The 13,182-nt window shown below is 36.0% G+C and overlaps 1 protein-coding gene across 1 annotated transcript in view; it reads right to left on the bottom strand.

The window, feature by feature from the left end:
• Gabrg3 (gamma-aminobutyric acid type A receptor subunit gamma3) overlaps positions 1–13,182 on the bottom strand; it is a 640,380-nt gene that overhangs the window by 55,758 nt on the left and 571,440 nt on the right. The window lies entirely within an intron of this gene.

The following is a 13,182-nucleotide window of genomic DNA, read 5'->3' as shown; positions in this document are numbered from 1 at the left end:
CTTCCACCAGATCTGTCAATAAGGAGGAAATCTCCCTTTTCCCCCTCTAAAGCAGTGTCAAGGGAGGCTGAATTAAACAGGTTTTAGTTCCATCTATTTTCTTGTAATTGACATAATTTTGTTCATTTTTATGGCTGAATAACACTGTGTATTGTGTGTGTGACATTTTCTTTATCCATTCATCTGTTGACAGTTACCTAGGTTGATTCTATAACTTGCCTGAATCACTGTACTATGCTTGCTTAAACTATTTCAAATAAATACTGAGGGATGGTACAGCTGGATCATATTCTGTTTTAAGTGAAAAATAAGTCAGAAAGACAAATATTGGATGTTTTCTATCATATGTGGATGTTACAGGAAGGGGGAAAGAAAGAGGCAAATGATTAGTGAAAAGGAAGGGGATTATGGGGAGGGGAAGGGAGGGGAAAAGGAAGTAATGAGGAATTAAATTGATCAAATTATATTATATGCATGCACAAACCCTACTATGCTCTACAACTTATATGCAGCAGAATAAAACCAGATTTTAGAAAGACCCAGAGCCTAATTATAAACCTTGGATAGAGGTGAGAATGTTTCCCAGAAGACCTTCAGCTTTTAAGTCATTTGATACATCAAGAATGAGAGAGATTTCAACCTGAATGAGGAAAGACAAGAGGTACTCACAGCAAAATTACTACAATGTGAATTTTTGGCATGGATTTTTAACACAGTCATGCTATAACAAGTGATTACAAATATGAAAACAGAAGGTCTCAGAAAAGAAAAATCAAGAGGAAATTTAAAAACAGAAATGTACAATAAACAAAGTAAAAAACAGATGACATCAACAACAGACAGGAAGGGTCCTTGGAAAGAATCAAGGTAATTACAACAGCCTTTCCTTCTCATCTTGAGTTTGTTAAATCATGTTTGATGATGGGAGCAAATATTACAAAACTTCTTTGTGTTTTTTTTTTTTTTTTTACTCTTTAGATGGAGTCTTACTATATTGTACAGGCTAGCCTTGAACTCAAGTAATCCTCCTGCCATATCCTCCCAGGTAGATAGAAGTACAGCCATGCACCACCACTGTGCCCTGCTAAATGTGAGGAGCCTTTTTGATGCTGTTCTAAGTGTAATGTATCACAAATAATTCAAAGCAGTGTTTTTTTTTTTTTTTTTTTTTTTCTTTTCTAGTACTAGGAATTGAACCTAGGGGTGCTTAACTACTGAGCTCCATCCCCAGTCCTTTAATTTTATTTTGAGACAGGGTTTTACTAAACTGCTTAGGGTCTCACTAAGTTGCTGAGATTTGCTTTGAACTTGTGATACTCTTGCCTCAGCCTCCTGAGTTGCTGGAATTATGGGTGTGTGCCATCTTGCCCTGCTCAAAATACTGTTCTTAGAAGCATGATCTACAATTGTCAAAAGGTGGAAGTAACCCAAATGTTCACTGTCAGATGATTAAAAGATGGTATACACATGCAATGGGATATCAATCAGCCTTAAAAAAGAAAGAAGTCCTGTCACACATTTCAACAAGGTGAAGCTCAAGGTGGAATGGTAAGTGAAATAAGCCAGCTAGAAATGAATGCATATTGTGTGAATTCACTTACATGAAGTATTCAAGGAGTCAAATCATAGAAAATGAAACTAGTAAGGTGGTTACCAGGGGCTGGGGTGGGTAGGAATGAGTTTTGTAGATACAGAAATTCAGTGTTACAAGATGAAGAAGTCTTAGAGATCTGTTGCACCACAATTTGAATATACTTAATTAACACTACTGAACTGAAATGGTTAAGATGAAAATTTTAATTCTGTGAATTTTTACCACAATGTTAAAAGATATATAGATTGATAACAGAGTATGTTTAAGAAAAATTTAAAGCAATTATAAATAAACCACGATAAAGAGGTATAAAAGGAGGTATGGTTTCTATACCATATTTGATCTTATAAAATGTCTGTACTGGTGGAGTGTGAAATGCTCAGTATATACAATATAATTTTTTAAAAGTACTAAAAATTATACAAAGAAATACATTAAAAATCTTTATAGCAGATACCCACTTCTAGATTGATAAGGTAAGCACTTCCATGTCCATACCCCAGCAAAACAGCCAAAACTATTGGAAATGTCCTGAAAGTATACATAAAATGAAGTAATTTATTCAAGAAAATCTACTAAATTTAAATAAGAGCAGTGTTAGTCTGTGACTGCTCCTTCACATACCCCTTCCCCAATGCAGCATGACAGAGGAGCCACTCTTGAAGGATAAGGCAAAGAAGACCGGAATTCTAAAATTCCCAGTCAAGGGTTATATTATGTCCCCAGGAAGGGCAGACCACCCAGGAAGGGCAGACCACCAGCTTTTCTCATTGACCCCCCCCCCCCCCCCTGTCCACACTTTATGTTGCAAAGGTTAAATTCTATGTAAGAGTAGCTGAGAAGTTTCTGGCTTTCTTATCACTCAGGGTGGATGTTGTATTATAGGTGCAGCAACATGAGAATACTGGGCCCAAGAACCCTTTCCCCAGCCCTCGAGTAGGGCAGAGGTTCCATGCCTGCAGAGCCAAGCCTAGAGGATCATTGTCTGCCATCTCCACCCAATACCCTATTTGTAAAGCAAGGATACCCCTCTATGAGAAGAGGACCATGGTCCCCAGTCCCAGTTCGCAGATTATGCTCTGAAAGAGAGAAAGACCACAAATACAGAAGGCTCTGAAGCTCTCACCAAGAGAAGACAATTCATTCAGGAACCATAGAATCTGAGAAATAAGGGTCCTCTCAAAAACAAGGGGGATCTCACCCTAAGCTAAAAAGAGGGGACTGGGAGCACACAATGGCAACAACCAAAGTGTAAGCCAGCTGGCTTATCAGAGACAACCAAGGAAATACAGCTCAAGAGAGCCCTCCTAGGGTCAGGACAAATCTCAGAGAGTTCCCTTAAAGAATAGCTCTATTAAAGGACCTGCATTTAATCAGGTGAGACCATGAAACAATTTGCAACCCAGGAAAAAGTTAAAACAATAAAGCAATGAAGTTGTACATATGTATAAGGCTTCCCTTTTGAGGAAACATCAGAGACTTCACAATGCAGGGAAAGAAACTTCATTAAAACAGACAAACCTAACCAATAGACAAACATTGCAGCAAGCAACAATAACAACAAGTCCCTCAGGATGGGGAGTGGCATCAGGATCCAGAGATATGAAAATACATGACCTGAAGTGTTCAGTTCTCAACAAAAATTATAAGATATGCTAAGAAGCAGGAAAATGTAGATAATGTACATGAAACCAACTAAGAAGCCAGACCAATACAAAAAAAAAAAAAAAACCAGGCTCCAGAAACTACCTGTAAGAGGGTCGAAATGTCACACTTAATGAAGGCCGCAAAGCAGCCACTAAAAAAATACATTCAATTCAGTAAAGGAAATCATGCTTAAAGACATAAATGGAAACATGATGAGGGTGTTAGACCACATGTAACTGAGGGTGTTTCATCGATTGAGAATATCGGTAGAGGAACAAACACACACAGAGAGAACAAAGTGTATATCCACACATGGAACATGATCTAACTCTGAAAAGAAGTTCTCTTACATGCTACAACATTAATGAAAATTGAAAACATTAAGTGAAAGAAGCCAGTCACAAAAGATCATATATTATATGATTCCATTCATATGAAAAATCTAGAAGAGGCAAATATAAGGATATAGAAAATTATGGTTGTCCAGGGCTTGAGGACTTCAGGAAAATTGCCAAGTGAACAGTAAAGGATAGTTGGCTTTCTTTTCTTGAGGTAATGAAAGTGTTCTAAATTTGATCCTGTTCATGGCTGTACAACTCTGCAAAGATAAGAACCATTTAATCATACACTTTTTTTTTTTTTGTACTAGAGATTGAACCCAAGAGTGTTTAACCACTGAGCCACATCCCAAGATCCAACACCCTTTTATTCCACATTTTTTTTTTTTTTTTTTTTGAGATAGGGTCTCACTAAGTTGCTTAGGGCCCTTCTAAGTTGCTAAGGCTGGCTTTGAACTTGAAATTCTTCTGCCTTAGTCTCCTAAGCTGCTGGAAATATAGGGGAAGGGGAAAAAAAATAACAGAATGAATCAAACAACATTACCCTATGTAAATTTATGATTACACAAATGGTATGCCTTTACGCCATGTACAAACAGAGAAACAACATGTATCCCATTTGTTTACAATAATAAAAAAAGAAAAAAAAGAAAAAAAAAAAAAGAAATATAGGCTTGTGCTGCCAGGCCCATCTTAACTGTACACTTTCAATATGTGCTATATGCATTACATATCAATAAAGCTAGTGTATTTAATCCACCATAGAAAATCAGAAAATTAGGATGGCATTCTAAAATACATGTTCAATTATGTTGGAGAAAGGCAGAAAAAAGAAAACAAATGAAAGCAGACAACAAAGTAAAATGGGGGAATTTAAGCTTTGACTTATTATTAATTACTTTATGTATGTATTGTTCTTACATTAATTAAAAGAATCATATTTATAGAATAAATTACAAAAAAATTCCTCAGTTACACGTGGTCTACTTGAAATTCACTTAAAATATGATAGTAGATAGTAAAAGGGTATAGGAGTAAAGGATTGAAAATAATATACCATGCTAGACTTAATCTAAAGACAGTAGCAGCTACCACATTAATTTTATATAAAACAGATTTCAGACTAAAGACAACTGTGAGCATAGTAATAAAGGCAATTAGTTGTACTCTTCAGATAGGTGGGTTGTGGGATTTAGCAATTATATCTCAATAATGCCATTATATTAGAATATAGATAAACCAGAATGGAATTATTGAATGACAAAAGGGGTAATTCATCCAAATAACAATCTAGATTGCACCAAAAAGCATAGCAACAAATATTAAGTAGGAAATCTGAGAACTTAAAGCAGAAGTAAACAAATCCACCATTATAGTTGGGGACTGCAACACTCCTTTCCCAACAATTGATAGAACAACTAGATTTAAAAAAAAAAATCAGCAAGGTATTGATGAATGTAAAAGTACCACCAAACAATCAGTTCTCTTCAGCACCATAGAAAGTCCACTCAATAGCTTTGGAATTGAGATCTGAACATTCATCCCAGTGCTGAAGGAATGCAAAAGAAGGTAGACCACAACTTGGGTCACACTAACCTCAACAAATTGAAAAGAATTGAAACCAAATGTTCTCTGATCATAATGGAATCAAGGTAGAAATCAATACAGAAAAATGACCAGAAAACCTCCAAGTACCTGTAAATAACAAAGGTAGAAGTAGCAAGTGAAACAAATAATACAGCAAATTAAATTAAAATAAAAGACCTCAAAATTCATGAGAAATTTATAACCCTAAATATACAAATAGGGAATAAGAAATGTCTGAAATCACAACTTAAGCTCTTACTTCAAAATACCAGAAAAAGAAGAGTGAAATAAGCTGGAATCAAGTAGAATAAAGGAAATAAATAACATAAATCAATTAAATTGACAGCAGAATTCATTGGGAAAAAAACAAAATTAATAAACCACTAAGAAGTCTGACAAAAACAGAAAGACAATAGCAAATTACAAACATCAAAAATAAAACAGGAAACAACAAACTTTGCAGACATCAAAGGGATAATTAGGGAATACTATGAACAATTCTTCACACATAAATGTCACCATTTAGATGAAATAAACCAATTTGTAGGAAACTGCAACTACCACAGCTTATCCAATAAGAAATAAATCACTCAAATAGTCCTATAACCATTAAGTAAATTAAATTCATAATTTAAAAATTCTCCATAAAGAAATCTTCAGTACTAGTTCTTTCTTAGAGAATTACACTAAGTATTCAAAGAAGAATTAAAAACAATTCTATATAATCTCTGACAGGAAATATGAGAGGAGGGAACACTGCTGCTTACATTTGGTGAAGCCAGCAGAATTACCTTCATGTCAAAACCAGAGAAAAAGAAAAGAAAGAAAACTAGAGATGGAGATGGATATACTTCATGAACATTAATGCAAAACTCTTTAAATATTGCAAATAGAATCCAGTAATATAACAAAATAACTATATACAATGACCAAATGGAGTTTATTACAGGAATTCGAGGTTGGTTCAGTATTTGGAAATCAATAAGGGTAATCCACCATATTTTCAGGTTAAGAAGAAAAATCACATGTTCATGACAATTGATGCAGAAAAAGCATTTGCCAAAATTAAATATCCATTATTTCATAAAACTAGAATTATCGCAGTTTCCTCATAGCACTCAAACCAGAGTCAACCCCTACCCCCTCAAACTTTTCCCCAAAACACCTACATCTTACAATAATTCCTTTATTTCCCTTTTACTGATATGCCCCACAGTTTTCTATGGCCTCTGTTGTCTCTTGCTGTAAATACAATAATTAAGAAGTTAAAGTCTCAACTTGTTCAACTGTTGGAGGTGTTCCTGACCCTCTCTGGCTAAAGGGTATTAACATCATCTTTCTTCATAGCGTTGAGATTATCGATTCTGTGTAAAGTTGAAGTATGTAGCTAATAATTACTCTGTTGCTGAATCTTTTTAAAAATGTTCTTAACTTCAGAGGGTCATTTAGAAAACAACATATTTGTTAATAAAAAAAATTTACTCTTTTTCCCCTTTTATCTTAATAGAATCAAGGGAAATTAAACATGTTATTTAATTCTGAAAACAGTTAACAATAACAAAATTATTACAAAGTATTTCTGTACTTTTTGTCTCTATATTGATCTATTAATCTGTGTGAATTAATCAAACACTGTTTTGGAAGACATCAACCTAATATTAGGTGTGGTTTTTACTAGGAGATGGAATTTCAGGTATTCTAGAACTTTCATCTTTGTACTTTTCTCTACTTTTGAGTTTTTAAAAATAGGAGATCAAATCTCTTTTATGAAAAAATATGTTTTTATACACTGAGATATTAACAAAGGTTGATGGAGGATTAAAGACTCAAGTCTATATATTTTTCTGTAATTTATAAGTTTAAAAGAACACTGAGATTTTAAAACATGGGAATATGCACCAATATTTTAAGATGAAAAGTAAAATATTATCAGAAGAAAGAGGAAAACTTCCATTACGATTTTGTTGTATTTGATTTCAGTGCATATCCACATGCCAACAGAAACACACAGAGGTAAAGAAGATTTTATACTCTATTTTTTGCCTACCATTCTATTATGAGCATGTTTCTTGGTTTAAAATGAGTAACTCCTTCTCAGTCTTATTCAATAGAATTTACTTTTTTCTTGGGGGCTGTTGAACAGTGTATGAATTGAAGACACAGAAACTCATGGATGACAGACACTTTAAATAACAGGTGTGGTGCCAAAGACAGACTTCATAGACCCAAAGTGAATGCACAGATATATTTTTGTCAGTTGTCCTTTCATCAACACAAAGAACAATATAAATATATGTCCTGAACAAAGAGCTGTTCTACAGCAGGAAAACAAATTTATTTCTAAAACAAACAATATCATTCCATTGCATTCAAGTGTTGTTTTGAAGATTCATTCCCTAGAAAACATTCTGGCCTCCAGATTAATAAAAATGGAACATGCAAAAAAATCAGTTCTGTGTAAGGAAGCAGTTGAGATGGAATGTCCAAGTACAACTAATCAGTCTTCACTGGACCTACCACGTACCCTACAACCCAGTGATCACCGGTTGATGAAGAGATTTACCCACCTGGGTTAGGGGTTAATCACTTTATGATGCTCTAGGAGCGACTAGCATTAACTTTCCACCATCTTCAGATCCTTTCCAAGTGAGACTTAAGACCAAAGCATGTCTTTTTTTTTCTAACTCCTTTTATCTCTTACTTTATTATATAAGAAAGAAAAAGCTGTTGGAATGTGTCCTCTCCTTCCACTTAAGACCTACTTAGGGAGGTATGTTGAATTCTTAGCCAAGTCTGCATTGCTAAGTCCTCATTAAAATTGTGGGCTTCCTAACTGCTTTTTATAAAAGAAATTTTGTTATAGATTCAGCATAATTAGTCCTGACAAATGGGCTAATCATGACACTGTGCAGTTCTGCATCGAGACCAAACCTCTAGAGTTTTACTTATTGATAAAACAAAAGACTCTTGTTATAAAGGAGCAATAAATTACCCCAACACAGTTTGATGGCAGGTTTTGAAAAACAAAATTACACAAGTCATATAAGATATTACTAAAAAAATTCTTTAAGAAGAAAATAACAGGGGCCTTGGCATGTAGGAGTAATAAGAAGAAAATTTAGAGGTACACAAACAGCCAATGCTGCCCACACATTTTAAATAAGAACACAAGGAGTAACAGAATAACTCCTCAATTTCCCTGTAATTCTTACTTCAATGGAGCTTTTCCTCAGATGTAGGGGCTTCTTTGGGTTTGTCTGTTTTTGTTGATTTCACTTGTTTTTACTGGTAATTACTTCTTTGAGTAATACACACTTAAATATTACAAAGATATATTATTTTCTATTTTTCCTCTTTATTATACTTTCACACTTAAAATTTACCACTAAATGCTAGCTGATACAAGTATAGACTAGTCATACTGATAGCTATAGATTTTTGAGATGTAAAAATAAATGGATAAATAACTTAAAGAATGTGATAAAACAAATAGCAAGCAGTCATTGTAGAATCTGGATGGTGGTCTTGGTTCTGTGCTGTGACACATGAGGTAATACTCAAGTAAACAGCAAAAGGGACAGGAAGATAGATGCCAAACTTCAGGTTGCAACTAAAAGGAAAACCCCACTCAAGACTGAAACAGAACTGCCATGTATCAGGCTGAGAGATGCTTGGGTGCTGGTAAAGACAGACCATGGGGTCTCTTGAATTTTGTTCTTTCCTTCCTGTTTTAGTCAGCTTTTTCACTGCTGTGCCCAAAGACCAGATAAGATCAATTAGGAGGAAAAATTTATCTGGAAGCTCACAGTTTCTGAGGTCTCAGTTCATAGATAACTGGCTTCATTCCCTGGGGCTCAAAGTGAGGCAGACCATCATGGTGGAAGAGTGTGGTGGAGGGAAGCAGCTCAAGACATCACACCAGGAGGCAGAGAGAGAGCTCCACTCTTCAGGGACAACATATAAACTCCAAAGGTATGCCCCCAATGACCCATCTCTTCTAGCTACACCCTATTTGCCTATAATTACCACCTAGTTAATCCCTATCAGGGAATTAATGTACTGATTAGGTTATTGCTCTCATAACCCAATCATTTCACCTCTCAGCTTTCTTGGATTTACTCACACATGAGCTTTTGGGAGAAACCTAATATCTAAACCATAACACTTCACTAAAATGAGTAAGTAGGTTGAGGGAGCAACCATGGCATGTACTGCAGCTAGGAGCTGATGCTGTGTCACTCACATTCCATCTAGACCAGCAGGAGTATTTTGGCAGCAGAACAAGCAGAGAGGGCCATGGCTGAAGGTCAGGCAGGTAGAATATCACTGCACTCCTGTAACAACAGTGCTCCAATAAACTGAGCAAGTCTCCTCCAATCAAAAGAAGGTGAACTTCTAAATCTGAAGGAGCTTGACTCTGATGATAGATTTTTTTGGTGGTCACAGAGTCAGATTCAGGAATGGGCCAAGGGAAATATGAAGAGATGGCAAGGGGGTGAGAGAAGAACCCCAGGGGTTCCTCAGCAGTTCTCACTCTCCTCTAACCATGAGTTGTGAAAAGGGAAGTGGGGACCAGATCAATATCTAAATATCAGGGTTAGCCAAGTGAGGTGGTGCATGCCTGTAATTCCAGCAGTTTGTGAGGCTGAGGCAGGAGGCTTGCAAGTTCAAAGTCAGCCTCAGCAATTTAGCAAGGCCCTAAGCAACTTAGTGAGAACTTGTCTCAAAATAGAAAAAAAAAAAAAAAAAAAAAAAGAAGATCCAGGCATGTGGCTCAGTGGTTAAGTGCCCTGGATCAATCCCTGGTAGAAAGGAAGGAAGGAAGGGGGGAAGGAAAGAAAGAAAAAGAGCAAGCAGAGTTATTATTCAAAAAACAACTTTGGGTCCACACAAAATTTCTTGCACTGAAGTGTTTGATCAGTGACAATCCTTAAAAACTAAAACAATAAGAAAAGTGTCATTTGACAAAGAGGAATACTGCCCAGGTTACCAGACTGATTGCATATCATGCTATCCTCATTATCATGAGGGATGATGGACACTGGAAAGTGGAAGGTCATTTATCTTGGGAAACAGGCCTGCACTTACCAAGATTCTCTACTGATTAAGATAGAAAATGGAAGTGAGAAAAAAAATATTCCAGGTGAATTGAATGGAGATTAACTACTTAAACTCCTGGACACCTCAGGGGCCTCCTAAGGGCTAACTCCCCACCTAGGACATTCAGTCTCCAAATAACACAGAAACAGAAAGGACTTCCTAAATCTGAATCCAGTAGGAAGCATGCAGTGTTTACATAGAAAACAACAATAGAATACACTATGTGTGGGTGTGGAGAATGTATATATTTTTTCAAAGAATTGAAGTTAATCTCCTTTACCACTTTCACAAATTCTAGTTCATTCATTTGTATCTACATGCCAAAAGTAATTTTCATCTGTAAAGTACAAAGTAGATAAAAGTATCCCTTGATTAAATTTTAAATAATAAAACTATAAACAGAGGTGAAACAGAACTACTACAATATCAAAACACAATAGCCTCTTTCATAATGTGCCCACATTAATTTTTCTAAGATGTCAGTTAAGTGTTTTCAAAGTGATATATTTATCTTTTTGACTGATTTGCTAAACAGAGTAAGCATTATTTTCTCTTCCAAACATGCAAGTGCTTTCTTTGAGCTAATTATTTTGCTAGATTCCCTGGGATGCCAATAGGCAAATATATTGGGAAACATGTAAAATTAACACTAGGTAATGATTGCTGGCTGCTTTCAAACTCATTTAATCTTGACAAGGTCCTCACCTAGGAGGTAAGAGCTAGTATTGACCTCTCTATTTTGTGGAAGAGGAAAATGAGTCTCAGAGGGGTAAGACAACACATCCAAGATGACATATCTTGAGTGCAGGCCTGGCACGAAAGCCCAGGGAGGATGACTCTGGGGTTCACCTTCTCGAACTCTGTGTTTGAGAATGTCTACCATAATATGCAATGTGCATGTGTCACCATGGGGCAAAACAAAGGTCCTATGGAGGTAAATGACCGTCTACTTAGCCTAGTCTTTGGGAAGGGGGAGACATTCTTAAAAATGGCTTCCTGGAGGAGTGGCATCAATGTTTAAGAGGCTAGGGATGACTGAAATTAACCAGGTTGGTTGGGAGGGAATGGTGTGTGTGTTGGAGAGTAAAGGTGTGTAGTGCTTGTGAGGATATGGGCAGGAGCAAGTGCTTCAGTTGCCTCAGCACAGGACTTCAAGGGTTGCTTTACTTTTATCAGGTGTAAGTCTCTCCAGCACATTCTCAATGGTTTCACTCAATAGAAGCACTCTATAGCTATCTTGAAGCTAATACCAGGATTGCTTGACATTGATTTTCATGAAAATATCTTAAAATCTCAGTTTGTTATCTCTACAATGAGATAGTAGCCTCACCACCTTAAAGAGCTGTAGCATCATCAAAAGAGCATGTGAGACAATGAATGTTTGTGAGCATCTTGAGCATGGCAATATTCTAGAGAAATACTTGCCAGAGTTCTACATCTCAACAATAAAGTAGTGGTGGATATTATAGATAATTGGGCTGGTCAGATTTGCATTACTATAAAAAATGACTGAGATCATCAACTTATAAAGAGAAAAGGTTTATTGTGGCTCACAGCTCGAGGTTCTAGCTTATATTCAGTTGACTCTGTGGAGAGGAAGCACATCATGGCAGGAGGACAGGGTGGAGCAAAAACACTCATCTCATGGCCAGAGAGCAAAAGAAGGGAGGTGTAAGGGGTCAGGATCCCAAAGCCTCATTCAAGGGCATGCTCCCAGTGACCCAAAGACCTCCTACTAGGCTCTACCTCTTCAAGTTTCCATTACCTCCCAATAACAACTCCTTAGGGAACAAGCCTTTACCACACTGGCCTTTGGAGTACATTCAAGATCCAAACTACAGCAATAATTTTAAATGATCATATTCTGTATGTCAGTGTACTGATTTAAGACTGCTTTTTTGATCAAATGATTTGAAGCAGTAATGTAACTCCATAATGGAAAAAAGGAATATAAACTATCATCTATGCCAGTGAATATATCAAATAATGAAACTTTAAAGGCCACAGTCGAACACTGGACTAGAGGAAATAAAATGTTCGAAAAAACTGGGGGTAGGTTGTAGGAAGTAAAACTCACTCTTTCTAGCAGTTATATTATGGAAAACCACTGGTTTCCCAATGAGAGCCTAAGCTCAGCCATAGCACATATTGGGTCCACTGCTGTATGCCATGCCTGAAATCTGCTCAGGTTCAGTTCATCCTTGAAAAATAAAGGTAATGACATATGTCTTAGCTTGCTCAAACTGTACAGAAAAAAACTAAATGAAAGCCATAAATGCTATGATGTATGAATATTATTGTCACCCTATAATACATAGTATGATTTATTTAGATCTCATGGCAGAGTAATTGATTAAATATGATTTTAAAAGAACAGATATATTCAGATATGATTTCTGTTCCAGAATTTCAATTTTTTTTTTTTTTTTTTTTTAGCATACGAGCAGTTCATTAGACCAAGCAGAATTTTTCCACATTTCCTCTCTGAATTAGAGATGGAGGATGATTCACAGCGGGTTTGAAAGATTTTTCACTTAATCTTGTGAACAAAGATACTGTCACTATTTTTAGAATGATGACTTGAAAACCCAGACTGATTTATTACCCAGATTGCATTCAGACAAATATGACAAAAAGTCAAGAAGAAACCACTTTTAGATTTCTACAGGAGTTATTTTAAACATATATTTCATTTGCATTCAAGATATAAATTTCACTATAGTTCCCTGTTAAAGCATGTCTCATTGAACACAATGCTAGCAGCTGATTTAGTGGACTATTTACTAAGGGAAGTCAAGATGTAAATATCTCAATTCTTCCTCACAGGAAGTACATTAAGGCAATAATAATAGACAATATTTCTATTCATGGATGGCAATTATGTACTTGGCATATGTTAGCTCTCATACATTTACA

This window comes from Sciurus carolinensis, chromosome 2 (genome assembly GCF_902686445.1).
Source record: "Sciurus carolinensis chromosome 2, mSciCar1.2, whole genome shotgun sequence".
NCBI lineage: Eukaryota > Metazoa > Chordata > Mammalia > Rodentia > Sciuridae > Sciurus > Sciurus carolinensis.
This window is presented reverse-complemented; position numbering and strand designations above follow the sequence as displayed.